Consider the following 15,025-nt stretch of genomic DNA (forward strand, 5'->3'; position numbering starts at 1 on the left):
ACTCTATTCCTAACCCATGGTCTAACCATAACCGTAGCCTTAACACAGGACTCATCCTTAATCCTAACCTGTGGCCTAACCCAAACTTAAACCTTAATTTCTGGGATAACCTAACTTTAACTGCTGGACTAACCATATTTCTAGCTCCTGGTCTGACCCTAACAACTGCTTTAACTCTATTCCTAACCCATGGTGTAATCCTAACCCTAGCCTTAACCAGGGACCCAACCCTAATCCTCACCTCTGTCTTAAACTAAACCTTAAATTCTGGCTTAAACTATGTTAAACTGCTGGAATAACAAGATTTCTAGCCCCTAGTTTTAAACTAACTCCTGTTTTACTCTATTCCTAACCCATGGTCTAACCCTAACCCTAGCCTTAAACCAGGACTCATCCCTAATCCTCACCTCTGGCCTAACCCAAACCTAAACTTTAAATTCTGGGATAACCTAACTTTAACTGCTGGACTAACCCTATTTCTAGCTCCTGGTCTGACCCTAACTTCCCTTTTAACTCTATTCCTAACCCATAGTCTAACCCTAACCCTAAACTTAACCCAAGACTCAACCCTGGTCCTCACCTCTGGCCTAACCCAAACCTAAACCTAAATTCTGGGATAACCTAACTTTAACTGCTGGACTAACCCTATTTCTAGCTCGTGGTCTGACCTTAACTCCTGTTTCAACTCTATTACTAACCCATTGTCTAACCCTAACCCTAGCCCTAACCCATGACCCAACCCTAATCCTCACCTATGGCTTAACCTAAACCTTCAATTCTTTCTTAACCTAGGTTAAACTGCTGGACTAACTCTAATTGTAGCCCCTAGTTTTAAACTAACTCCTGTTTTAAGTCTATTCCTAACTCATGGTCTAACCCTAACCATAACCCAGGACTCAACCCTGATCCTCACCTCTGGCCTAACCCAAACCTAAACCTTAAATTCTGTGATAACCTAACTTTATCTTCTTGACTAACCCTATTTCTAGCTTGTGGTTTGACCATAACTCCTGTTTCAACTCTATTCCTAACCCATGGTCTAACCCTATCTCTAGCCCTAACCCATGACCCTACCCTAATCCTCACCTCTGGCTTAACCTAAACCTTCAATTCTGGCTTAACCTAGGTTAAACTGCTGGACTAACTCTAATTGTAGTCCTTAGTTTTAAACTAACTCCTGTTTTAAGTCTATTCCTAACCCTTGGTCTAACCCTTACCCTTAACTTAACCCAGGACTCAACCCTGATCCTCACCTCTTGCATAACCCAAACCTAAACCTTAAATTCTGGGATAACCTAACTTTAACTGCTGGACTAACCCTATTTCTAGCTCTTGTTTTGACCCTAACTCCTGTTTCAACTCTATTACTAACCCATGGTTTAACCCTAACCCTAGCCCTAACCCATGACACAACCCTAATCCTCACCTATGGCTTAACCTAAACCTTAAATTCTGACTTTACCTAACTTTAACTGCTGGACTAACCCTATTTCTAGCTCCTGGTGTGACCCTAACTCCTGTATTAACTCTATTCCTAACCCATGGTCTAACCCTAACCCTAGCCTTAATCCAGGACCTAAACCCAATCCTCACCTCTTTCTTAACCTAAACCTTCAATTCTGGCTTAACCTAGGTTACACTGCTGGACTAACCCTAATTCTAGCCCATAGTTTTAAACTAACTCCTGTTTTTACTCTATTCCCAACCCATGGTCTAACCCTAACCTTAACCCAGGACTCAACCCTAATCCTCACCTCTGGCCTAACCCAAACCTTAACCTTAAATTCTGGGATAACCTAACTTTAACTGCTGGACTAACCCTATTTCTAGCTTGTGGTCTGACCCTAACTCCTGTTTTAACTCTATTCCTAACCCATGGTCTAACCCGAACCCTAACCTTAACCCAGGAGTCAACTCTAATCCTCACCTCTGGCCTAACCCAAACCTAAACCTTAAATTCTGGGATAACCTAACTTTAATTGCAGGACTAACCCTATTTCTAGCTCGTGCTCTGACATTAACTTCTGTTTTAACTCTATTACTAACCCATGGTCTAACCCTCACCCTAGCCTTAACCTCTGACCCAACCCTAATCCTCACCTATGGCTTAACCTAAACCTTAAATTCTGGCTTAACCTAACTGTAACTGCTGGACTAACCCTATTTCTAGCTCCTCGTCTGACCCTAACTCCTGTTTCAACTCTATTACTAACCCATGGTCTAACCCTAACCCTAGACCTGACCCATGATTCAACCCTAATCCTCACCTATGGCCTAAAGTAAACCTAAAATTCTGGCTTAACCTAACTTTAACTGCTGGACTAACCCTATTTCTAGCTCCTGGTCTGACCCTAACTCCTATTTTAACTCTATTCTTAACCCATGGTCTAACGCTAACCCTAACCTTAACCCAGGACTCAACCCTAATCCTCACCTCTGGCCTAACCCAAACCTTAACCTTAAATTCTGGGATAACCTAACTTTAACTGCAGGACTAACCCTATTTCTAGCTTGTGGTCTAACCCTAACTCCTGTTTTAACTCTATTACTAACCCATGGTCTAACCCTAACCCTAGCATTAACCCAGGACCCAAACCTAATCCTCACCTCTGGCTTAACCTTAACCTTAAATTCTGGCTTAACCTAGGTTAAACTGCTGGACCAACCCTAATTGTAGCCCCTCGTTTTAAACTAACTCCTGTTTTAAGTCTTTTCCTAACCCTTGGTCTAACGCTAACCCTAACCTTAACCCAGGACTCAACCCTGATCCTCACCTCTGGCCTAACCTAAACCTAAACCTTAAATTCTGGGATAACCTAACTTTAACTGCTGGACTAACCCTATTTCTAGCTCGTGGTAGACCCTAACCCCTGTTTCAACTCTATTACTAACCCATGGTCTAACCCTAACCGTAGCCCTAACCCATGACCCAACCCTCATCCTCACCTATGGCTTAACCTAAACCTTAAATTCTGGCTTAACCTAACTTTAACTGCTGGATTAACCCTATTTCTAGCTCCTGGTCTGACCCTAACTCCTGTTTTAACTCTATTTCTAAACCATAGTCTAACCCTAACCCTAACCTTAACCCAGGACTCAACCTTAATCCTCACCTCTGGCCTAACTTAAACCTTAAATTCTGGGATAACTTAACTTTAACTGCTGGACTAACCCTATTTCTAGCTTGTGGTCTAACCCTAACTGCTGTTTTAACTCTATTACTAACCCATGGTCTAACCCAAAACCCTGGCATTAACCCCGGACCCAACCCTAATCTTCACCTCTGACTTAACCTAAACCTTAAATACTGGGATAACCTAGCTTTAATTGCTGGAATAACCCTATTTCTAATTCCTGGTCTGACCCTAACTCCTGTTTTAAGTCTATTCCTAACCCATGGTCTAACCCTAACCTTAACCCAGGACTCAACCCTAATCCTCACCTTTGGCCTAACCCAAACTTAAACCTTAAATTCTGGGATAACTTAACTTTAACTGCTGGACTAAGCCTATTTCTAGCTTGTGGTCTGACTCTAACTCCTGTTTTAACTCTATTACTAACCCATAGTCTAACCATAACCCTAGCCTTAACCCATGACCCAAACTTAATCCTCACCTCTGGCTTAACCTAAACCTTCAATTCTGGCTTAACCTAGGTTTCACTGAAGGACTAACCCTAATTCTAGCCCCTAGTTTTAAACTAACTCCTGTTTTTACTCTATTCCTAACCCATGGTCTAACCCTAACCCTAGCCTTAACCCCGGACCCAACCCTAATCCTCACCTCTGACTTAACCTAACCCTTAAATACTGGGATAACCTAACTTTAACTGCTGGACTAACCCTATTTCTAATTCCTGGTCTGACCCTAACTCCTGTTTTAGGTCTATTCCTAATTCATGGTCTAACCCTAACCCTAACCTTAACCCAGGACTCAACCCTAATCCTCACCTCTGGCCTAACCCAAACCTAATCCTTAAATTCTGGGATAACCTAACTTTAACTGCTGGACTAACCCTATTTCTAGCTCGTGGTAGACCCTAACCCCTGTTTCAACTCTATTACTAACCCATAGTCTAACCCTAACCCTAGCCCTAACCCATGACCCAACCCTAATCCTCACCTATGGCTTAACCTAAACCTTAAATTCTGGCTTAACCTAACTTTAACTGCTGGACTAACCCTATTTCTAGCTCATGGTCTGACCCTAACTCCTGTTCTAACTCTATTACTAACCCATGGTCTAACCCTAACCCTAGCTCTAACCCCTGACCCAACCCTAATCCTTACCTATGGCTTAACCTAAACCTTAAATTCTGGCTTAACCTAACTTAAACTGCTAGACTAACCCTATTTCTAGCTCCTGGTCTGACCTTAACTCCTGTTTAACTCTATTCCTCACCCATGGTCTAACCCTAACCTTACCCAGGACTCAACCCTAATCCTCACCTCTGGCCTAACCCAAACCTTAACCTTAAATTTAGGAATAACCTAATTTTAACTGCTGGAATAACCTTATTTCTAGCTCGTGGTCGGACCCTAACTCCTGTTTTCACTCTATTACTAACCCATTGTCTAACCCTAACTCTAGCCCTAACCCAAGACCCAACCCTAATCCTCACCACTGGCTTAACCTAAACATTAAATACTGGAATAACGTAATTTTAACTACTGGACTAACCCTATTTCTAGCTACTGGTCTGACCCTAACTCCTGTTTTAACTCTATTCCGAACCCATGGTCTAACCCTATCCCTAGCCTTAACCCAGGACCCAACCCTAACCCTCACCTCTGACTTAACCCAAACCCAAACCTTAAATTCTGTGATAACCTAACATTTTATCTGCTGGACTAACCCTATTTCTAGCTCGTGGTCTGACCCTATCTCCTGTTTTAACTCTATTACTAACCCATGGTCTAACCCTAACGATAGCATTAACTCAGGACCCAACTCTAATCCTCACCTCTTGCTTAATCTAAATCTTAAATTCTGGCTTAACCTAGGTTAAACTGCTGGACTACCCCAATTTCTATTCCCTAGTTTTAAACTAACTCCTGTTTTTACTCTATTCCTAACCCATAGTCTAACCCTAACCCTAGCCTTAACCCAGGACTCAACCCTAATCCTCACCTCTGACCTAACCCAAACCTAAACCTTAAATTCTGGGATAACCTGACTTTAATTACTGGACTAACCTTATTTGTAGCTCCTGGTCTGACCCTAACTCCTGTTTTAACTCTATTCCTAACCCATGGTCTAACCCTAACCGTCGCCTTAACAGAGGACTCATCCCTAATCCTAACCTGTGGCTTAACCCAAACCTAAACCTTACATTCTGGGATAACCTAACTTTAACTGCTGGACTAACCCTATTTCTAGCTCCTGGTCTGACCCTAACTCCTGTTTTAACTCTATTACTAACCCATGGTCTAACCCTAACGATAGCCTTAACTCAGGACCCAACTCTAATACTCACCTCTTGCTTTATCTAAATCTTAAATTCTGGCTTAACCTAGGTTAAACTGCTGGACTACCCCAATTTCTATCCCCTAGTTTTAAACTAACTCCTGTTTTTACTCTATTCCTAACCCATAGTCTAACCCTAACCCTAGCCTTAACCCAGGACTCAACCCTAATTCTCACCTCTGACCTAACCCAAACCTAAACCTTAAATTCTGGGATAACCTGACTTTAATTGCTGGACCAACCTTATTTCTTGCTCGTGATCTGACCCTAACTTCTGTTTTAACTCTATTCCTAACCCACGATCTAACCCTAACCCTAGCCTTAACCCACGACCCAACTCTAATCATCATCTCTGACTTAACCTAAACCTTAAATACTGGAATAACCTATCCTTAACTGCTGGACTAACCCTATTTCTAGCTTCTGGTCTGACCCTAATGCCTGTTTTAACTCTATTCCTAACCCATGGTCTAAACATAACCGTAGCCTTAACACAGGACTCATCCTTAATCCTAACCTGTGGCCTAACCCAAACTTAAACCTTAATTTCTGGGATAACCTAACTTTAACTGCTGGACTAACCATATTTCTAGCTCCTGGTCTGACCCTAACAACTGCTTTAACTCTATTCCTAACCCATGGTGTAATCCTAACCCTAGCCTTAACCAGGGACCCAACCCTAATCCTCACCTCTGTCTTAAACTAAACCTTAAATTCTGGCTTAAACTATGTTAAACTGCTGGAATAACAAGATTTCTAGCCCCTAGTTTTAAACTAACTCCTGTTTTACTCTATTCCTAACCCATGGTCTAACCCTAACCCTAGCCTTAAACCAGGACTCATCCCTAATCCTCACCTCTGGCCTAACCCAAACCTAAACTTTAAATTCTGGGATAACCTAACTTTAACTGCTGGACTAACCCTATTTCTAGCTCCTGGTCTGACCCTAACTTCCCTTTTAACTCTATTCCTAACCCATAGTCTAACCCTAACCCTAAACTTAACCCAAGACTCAACCCTGGTCCTCACCTCTGGCCTAACCCAAACCTAAACCTTAAATTCTGGGATAACCTAACTTTAACTGCTGGACTAACCCTATTTCTAGCTCGTGGTCTGACCCTAACTCCTGTTTCAACTCTATTACTAACCCATTGTCTAACCCTAACCCTAGCCCTAACCCATGACCCAACCCTAATCCTCACCTATGGCTTAACCTAAACCTTAAATTCTGGCTTAACCTAAATTTAACTGCTGGACTAACCCTATTTCTAGCTCTTGGTCTGACCCTAACTCCTGTTTTAACTCTATTCCTAACCCATGGTCTAACCCTAACCCTAACCTTAACCCAGGACTAAACCCTAATCCTCACCTCTGGCCTAACCCAAACCTTAACCTTAAATTCTGGGATAACCTAACTTTAACTGCTGGATTAACCCTATTTCTAGCTTGTGGTCCAACCCTAACTCCTGTTTTAACTCTATTACTAACCCAAGGTCTAACCCTAACCCTAGCCTTAACCCCGGACCCAAACCTAATCCTCACCTCTGGCTTAACCTAAACCTTCAATTCTTTCTTAACCTAGGTTAAACTGCTGGACTAACTCTAATTGTAGCCCCTAGTTTTAAACTAACTCCTGTTTTAAGTCTATTCCTAACTCATGGTCTAACCCTAACCATAACCCAGGACTCAACCCTGATCCTCACCTCTGGCCTAACCCAAACCTAAACCTTAAATTCTGTGATAACCTAACTTTATCTGCTTGACTAACCCTATTTCTAGCTTGTGGTTTGACCATAACTCCTGTTTCAACTCTATTCCTAACCCATGGTCTAACCCTAACCCTAACCTTAACCCAGGACTCAACCCTAATCCTCACCTCTTGCCTAACCCAAACCTTTTTTTTTTTTTTTTTTTTTTTTTTTTTGATGTAGTTTTTTGTGGTTTTTCTAACTAATTCAGTGTAGGGACTCGCAAGTGTGAGAATCCTTGACGAACGGATTGCGAGCTTACATATTTTGGGCCAAAATATAAACTAATATCTCACTATTTGAGGTATGGCACATTTTATCCATTTTTGCAGGATGTGTGTGGACCTTTTGAATTCAGGTGGTTAAATGGTGAGCCTGTCATGTGTTATGTACTCATAGTGCTAACTGACCCGCCTGGACCTGGTGTTGTGCGTCATTTATAGGCCATTATTCAGACACTGTGCGTCTCGTGTATCCGTGCGAGATGCACTTATATAGTGCTGTTTTGCCCGCCTGACCTGGGTTTCTGGCGTCATTTATAGGTCACAGTTCAGACACTGTGCATTTCACTCATTATATGATGGGCTCCCAGTGCAAGCCTTATTAGTGTGCATGTCTTATGCTAAGCAGCCGCCCCTCCCCCCTAATGTGGAGGTTGAGTGGCTGTGACATCAGCATCTTGCACCTCGGCTGCAGCCATCTTTATGAGGAAGGCTCACCACATTCTGTGTGTGCACATATCATTTGTCTTGGCTCCTTTTTGGTGTTTTTTTGATGTAGTTTTTTGTGGTTTTTCTAACTAATTCAGTGTAGGGACTCGCAAGTGTGAGAATCCTTGACGAACGGATTGCGAGCTTACATATTTTGGGCCAAAATATAAACTAATATCTCACTATTTGAGGTATGGCACATTTTATCCATTTTTGCAGGATGTGTGTGGACCTTTTGAATTCAGGTGGTTAAATGGTGAGCCTGTCATGTGTTATGTACTCATAGTGCTAACTGACCCGCCTGGACCTGGTGTTGTGCGTCATTTATAGGCCATTATTCAGACACTGTGCGTCTCGTGTATCCGTGCGAGATGCACTTATATAGTGCTGTTTTGCCCGCCTGACCTGGGTTTCTGGCGTCATTTATAGGTCACAGTTCAGACACTGTGCATTTCACTCATTATATGATGGGCTCCCAGTGCAAGCCTTATTAGTGTGCATGTCTTATGCTAAGCAGCCGCCCCTCCCCCCTAATGTGGAGGTTGAGTGGCTGTGACATCAGCATCTTGCACCTCGGCTGCAGCCATCTTTATGAGGAAGGCTCACCACATTCTGTGTGTGCACATATCATTTGTCTTGGCTCCTTTTTGGTGTTTTTTTGATGTAGTTTTTTGTGGTTTTTCTAACTAATTCAGTGTAGGGACTCGCAAGTGTGAGAATCCTTGACGAACGGATTGCGAGCTTACATATTTTGGGCCAAAATATAAACTAATATCTCACTATTTGAGGTATGGCACATTTTATCCATTTTTGCAGGATGTGTGTGGACCTTTTGAATTCAGGTGGTTAAATGGTGAGCCTGTCATGTGTTATGTACTCATAGTGCTAACTGACCCGCCTGGACCTGGTGTTGTGCGTCATTTATAGGCCATTATTCAGACACTGTGCGTCTCGTGTATCCGTGCGAGATGCACTTATATAGTGCTGTTTTGCCCGCCTGACCTGGGTTTCTGGCGTCATTTATAGGTCACAGTTCAGACACTGTGCATTTCACTCATTATATGATGGGCTCCCAGTGCAAGCCTTATTAGTGTGCATGTCTTATGCTAAGCAGCCGCCCCTCCCCCCTAATGTGGAGGTTGAGTGGCTGTGACATCAGCATCTTGCACCTCGGCTGCAGCCATCTTTATGAGGAAGGCTCACCACATTCTGTGTGTGCACATATCATTTGTCTTGGCTCCTTTTTGGTGTTTTTTTTGATGTAGTTTTTTGTGGTTTTTCTAACTAATTCAGTGTAGGGACTCGCAAGTGTGAGAATCCTTGACGAACGGATTGCGAGCTTACATATTTTGGGCCAAAATATAAACTAATATCTCACTATTTGAGGTATGGCACATTTTATCCATTTTTGCAGGATGTGTGTGGACCTTTTGAATTCAGGTGGTTAAATGGTGAGCCTGTCATGTGTTATGTACTCATAGTGCTAACTGACCCGCCTGGACCTGGTGTTGTGCGTCATTTATAGGCCATTATTCAGACACTGTGCGTCTCGTGTATCCGTGCGAGATGCACTTATATAGTGCTGTTTTGCCCGCCTGACCTGGGTTTCTGGCGTCATTTATAGGTCACAGTTCAGACACTGTGCATTTCACTCATTATATGATGGGCTCCCAGTGCAAGCCTTATTAGTGTGCATGTCTTATGCTAAGCAGCCGCCCCTCCCCCCTAATGTGGAGGTTGAGTGGCTGTGACATCAGCATCTTGCACCTCGGCTGCAGCCATCTTTATGAGGAAGGCTCACCACATTCTGTGTGTGCACATATCATTTGTCTTGGCTCCTTTTTGGTGTTTTTTTGATGTAGTTTTTTGTGGTTTTTCTAACTAATTCAGTGTAGGGACTCGCAAGTGTGAGAATCCTTGACGAACGGATTGCGAGCTTACATATTTTGGGCCAAAATATAAACTAATATCTCACTATTTGAGGTATGGCACATTTTATCCATTTTTGCAGGATGTGTGTGGACCTTTTGAATTCAGGTGGTTAAATGGTGAGCCTGTCATGTGTTATGTACTCATAGTGCTAACTGACCCGCCTGGACCTGGTGTTGTGCGTCATTTATAGGCCATTATTCAGACACTGTGCGTCTCGTGTATCCGTGCGAGATGCACTTATATAGTGCTGTTTTGCCCGCCTGACCTGGGTTTCTGGCGTCATTTATAGGTCACAGTTCAGACACTGTGCATTTCACTCATTATATGATGGGCTCCCAGTGCAAGCCTTATTAGTGTGCATGTCTTATGCTAAGCAGCCGCCCCTCCCCCCTAATGTGGAGGTTGAGTGGCTGTGACATCAGCATCTTGCACCTCGGCTGCAGCCATCTTTATGAGGAAGGCTCACCACATTCTGTGTGTGCACATATCATTTGTCTTGGCTCCTTTTTGGTGTTTTTTTGATGTAGTTTTTTGTGGTTTTTCTAACCCAAACCTTAACCTTAAATTCTGGAATAACCTAACTTTAACTGCTGGACTAACAATATTTCCAGCTCCTGGTCTGACCCTAACTCCTGTTTTAACTGTATTCCTAACCCATGGTCTAACCCTAACCTTAACCCAGGACCCAACTCTAATCCTCACCTCTTGCTTAATCTAAACCTTAAATTCTGGCTTAACCTAGATGAAACTGCTGGAATAACCAAATTTCTATCCCCTAGTTTTAAACTAACTCCTGTTTTTACTCTATTCCTAACCCATGGTCTAACCCTAACCCTAGCCTTAACCCAGGACCATACCCTAATCCTCACCTCTGACTTAACTTAAACCTTAAATACTGGGGTAACCCAACTTTAACTGCTGGACTAACCCTATTTCTAGCTCGTGGTCTGACCCTAACTCCTGTTTTAACTCTATTCCTAACCCATGGTCTAACCCTAACCCTAGCCTTAACCCAGGACCCAAACCTTATCCTCACCTCTGGCTTAACCTAAACCTTCAATTCTGGCTCAACCTAGGTTAAACTGCTGGACTAACTCTAATTGTAGTCCTTAGTTTTAAACTAACTCCTGTTTTAAGTCTATTCCTAACCCTTGGTCTAACCCTTTCCCTTAACTTAACCCAGGACTCAACCCTGATCCTCACCTCTTGCATAACCCAAACCTAAACCTTAAATTCTGGGATAACCTAACTTTAACGGCTGGACTAACCCTATTTCTAGCTCGTGTTCTGACTCTAACTCCTGTTTCAACTCTATTTCTAACCCATGGTCTAACCCTAACCCTAGCCTTAACCCAGGACCTAAACCCAATCCTCACCTCTGGCTTAACCTAAACCTTAAATTCTGGCTTAACCTAACTGTAACTGCTGGACTAACCCTATTTCTAGCTCCTCGTCTGACCCTAACTCCTGTTTTAACTCTATTCCTAACCCATGCTCTAACCCTAACCCTAACCTTAACCAGGACTCAACCCTAATCCTCACCTCTGGCCTAACCCTAAACTTAACCTTAAATTCTGGGATAACCTAACTTTAATTGCTGGAGTAACCCTATTTCTAGCTCGTGGTCTGACCCTAACTCCTGTTTTAACTCTATTACTAACCCATGGTCTAACCTCAACCCTAGCCTTAACCCAGGACCCAACCCTAATCCTCACCTCTGGCTTAACCTAAACCTTAATTTCTGGCTTAACCTAAGTTTAACTATCGGAATAACCCTATTTCTAGCTCCTAGTTTGACCCCAACTCCTGTTATAACTCTATTCCTAACCCACGGTCTAACCCTAACCCTAGCCTTAACACACGACCCAATCCTAATCACCACCTTTGACTTAAACTAAACCTTAAATACTGGAATAACCTATCTTTAACTGCTGGAATAACCCTATTTCTAGCTCCTAGTCTGACCCTAACTCCTGTTTTAACTCTATTCCTAACCCCTGGTCTAACCCCAACCCTAGCAGTAACTTAGGACCGAACCCTAATCCTCACCTCTGGCTTAATTTAAACCTTAATTTCTGGCTTAACCTAAGTTAACTGCTGGACTAACCCTATTTCTAGCTCCTGGTCTGACCCTAACTCCTGCTTTAACTCTGTTCCTAACCCATCGTCTAACCCTAACCCTAGCTTTAACCGAGGACCCAACCCTATTCCTCACCTTTGACTTAACCTAAACCTTAAATACTGGGATAACCTAACTTGAACTGGTGGACTAACCCTATTTCTAGGTCCTGGTCTGACTCTAACTCCTGTTTTAACTTTATTCCTAACCCATGGTCTAACCCTAACCCTAGCCTTAACCCAGGACCATACCCTAATCCTAACCTCTGACTTAACTTAAACCTTAAATACTGGGGTAACCCAACTTTAACTGCTGGACTAACCTATTTCTAGCTCTTGGTCTGACCCTAACTCCTGTTTTAACTCTATTCCTAACCCATGGTCGAACCCTAACCCTAGCCTTAACCCAGGACCATACCCTAATCCTCACCTCTGACTTAACTTAAACCTTAAATTCTGGGGTAACCCAACTTTAACTGCTGGACTAACCCTATTTATAATTTCTGGTATGACCCTAACTCCTGTTTTAACTCTATTCCTAACCCATGGTCTAACCTTAACCCTAACCTTAACCCAGGACCCAACCCTAATCCTCACCTCTGTCTTAAACTAAACCTTAAATTCTGGCTTAAACTATGTTAAACTGCTGGAATAACAAGATTTCTAGCCCCTAGTTTTAAACTAACTCCTGTTTTACTCTATTCCTAACCCATGGTCTAACCCTAACCCTAGCCTTAAACCAGGACTCATCCCTAATCCTCACCTCTGGCCTAACCCAAACCTAAACTTTAAATTCTGGGATAACCTAACTTTAACTGCTGGACTAACCCTATTTCTAGCTCCTGGTCTGACCCTAACTTCCCTTTTAACTCTATTCCTAACCCATAGTCTAACCCTAACCCTAAACTTAACCCAAGACTCAACCCTGGTCCTCACCTCTGGCCTAACCCAAACCTAAACCTAAATTCTGGGATAACCTAACTTTAACTGCTGGACTAACCCTATTTCTAGCTCGTGGTCTGACCTTAACTCCTGTTTCAACTCTATTACTAACCCATTGTCTAACCCTAACCCTAGCCCTAACCCATGACCCAACCCTAATCCTCACCTATGGCTTAACCTAAACCTTAAATTCTGGCTTAACCTAAATTTAACTGCTGGACTAACCCTATTTCTAGCTCCTGGTCTGACCCTAACTCCTGTTTTAACTCTATTCCTAACCCATGGTCTAACCCTAACCTTAACCCAGGACTCAACCCTAATCCTCACCTCTGGCCTAACCCAAACCTTAACCTTAAATTCTGGGATAACCTAACTTTAACTGCTGGATTAACCCTATTTCTAGCTTGTGGTCTAAGCCTAACTCCTGTTTTAACTCTATTACTAACCCAAGGTCTAACCCTAACCCTAGCCTTAACCCCGGACCCAAACCTAATCCTCACCTCTGGCTTAACCTAAACCTTCAATTCTTTCTTAACCTAGGTTAAACTGCTGGACTAACTCTAATTGTAGCCCCTAGTTTTAAACTAACTCCTGTTTTAAGTCTATTCCTAACTCATGGTCTAACCCTAACCATAACCCAGGACTCAACCCTGATCCTCACCTCTGGCCTAACCCAAACCTAAACCTTAAATTCTGTGATAACCTAACTTTATCTGCTTGACTAACCCTATTTCTAGCTTGTGGTTTGACCATAACTCCTGTTTCAACTCTATTCCTAACCCATGGTCTAACCCTAACCCTAACCTTAACCCAGGACTCAACCCTAATCCTCACCTCTTGCCTAACCCAAACCTTTTTTTTTTTTTTTTTTTTTTTTTTTTTGATGTAGTTTTTTGTGGTTTTTCTAACTAATTCAGTGTAGGGACTCGCAAGTGTGAGAATCCTTGACGAACGGATTGCGAGCTTACATATTTTGGGCCAAAATATAAACTAATATCTCACTATTTGAGGTATGGCACATTTTATCCATTTTTGCAGGATGTGTGTGGACCTTTTGAATTCAGGTGGTTAAATGGTGAGCCTGTCATGTGTTATGTACTCATAGTGCTAACTGACCCGCCTGGACCTGGTGTTGTGCGTCATTTATAGGCCATTATTCAGACACTGTGCGTCTCGTGTATCCGTGCGAGATGCACTTATATAGTGCTGTTTTGCCCGCCTGACCTGGGTTTCTGGCGTCATTTATAGGTCACAGTTCAGACACTGTGCATTTCACTCATTATATGATGGGCTCCCAGTGCAAGCCTTATTAGTGTGCATGTCTTATGCTAAGCAGCCGCCCCTCCCCCCTAATGTGGAGGTTGAGTGGCTGTGACATCAGCATCTTGCACCTCGGCTGCAGCCATCTTTATGAGGAAGGCTCACCACATTCTGTGTGTGCACATATCATTTGTCTTGGCTCCTTTTTGGTGTTTTTTTGATGTAGTTTTTTGTGGTTTTTCTAACTAATTCAGTGTAGGGACTCGCAAGTGTGAGAATCCTTGACGAACGGATTGCGAGCTTACATATTTTGGGCCAAAATATAAACTAATATCTCACTATTTGAGGTATGGCACATTTTATCCATTTTTGCAGGATGTGTGTGGACCTTTTGAATTCAGGTGGTTAAATGGTGAGCCTGTCATGTGTTATGTACTCATAGTGCTAACTGACCCGCCTGGACCTGGTGTTGTGCGTCATTTATAGGCCATTATTCAGACACTGTGCGTCTCGTGTATCCGTGCGAGATGCACTTATATAGTGCTGTTTTGCCCGCCTGACCTGGGTTTCTGGCGTCATTTATAGGTCACAGTTCAGACACTGTGCATTTCACTCATTATATGATGGGCTCCCAGTGCAAGCCTTATTAGTGTGCATGTCTTATGCTAAGCAGCCGCCCCTCCCCCCTAATGTGGAGGTTGAGTGGCTGTGACATCAGCATCTTGCACCTCGGCTGCAGCCATCTTTATGAGGAAGGCTCACCACATTCTGTGTGTGCACATATCATTTGTCTTGGCTCCTTTTTGGTGTTTTTTTGATGTAGTTTTTTGTGGTTTTTCTAACTAATTCA

Source organism: Anomaloglossus baeobatrachus, chromosome 4 (assembly GCF_048569485.1).
Source record: "Anomaloglossus baeobatrachus isolate aAnoBae1 chromosome 4, aAnoBae1.hap1, whole genome shotgun sequence".
NCBI classification, from domain to species: Eukaryota; Metazoa; Chordata; class Amphibia; order Anura; family Aromobatidae; genus Anomaloglossus; species Anomaloglossus baeobatrachus.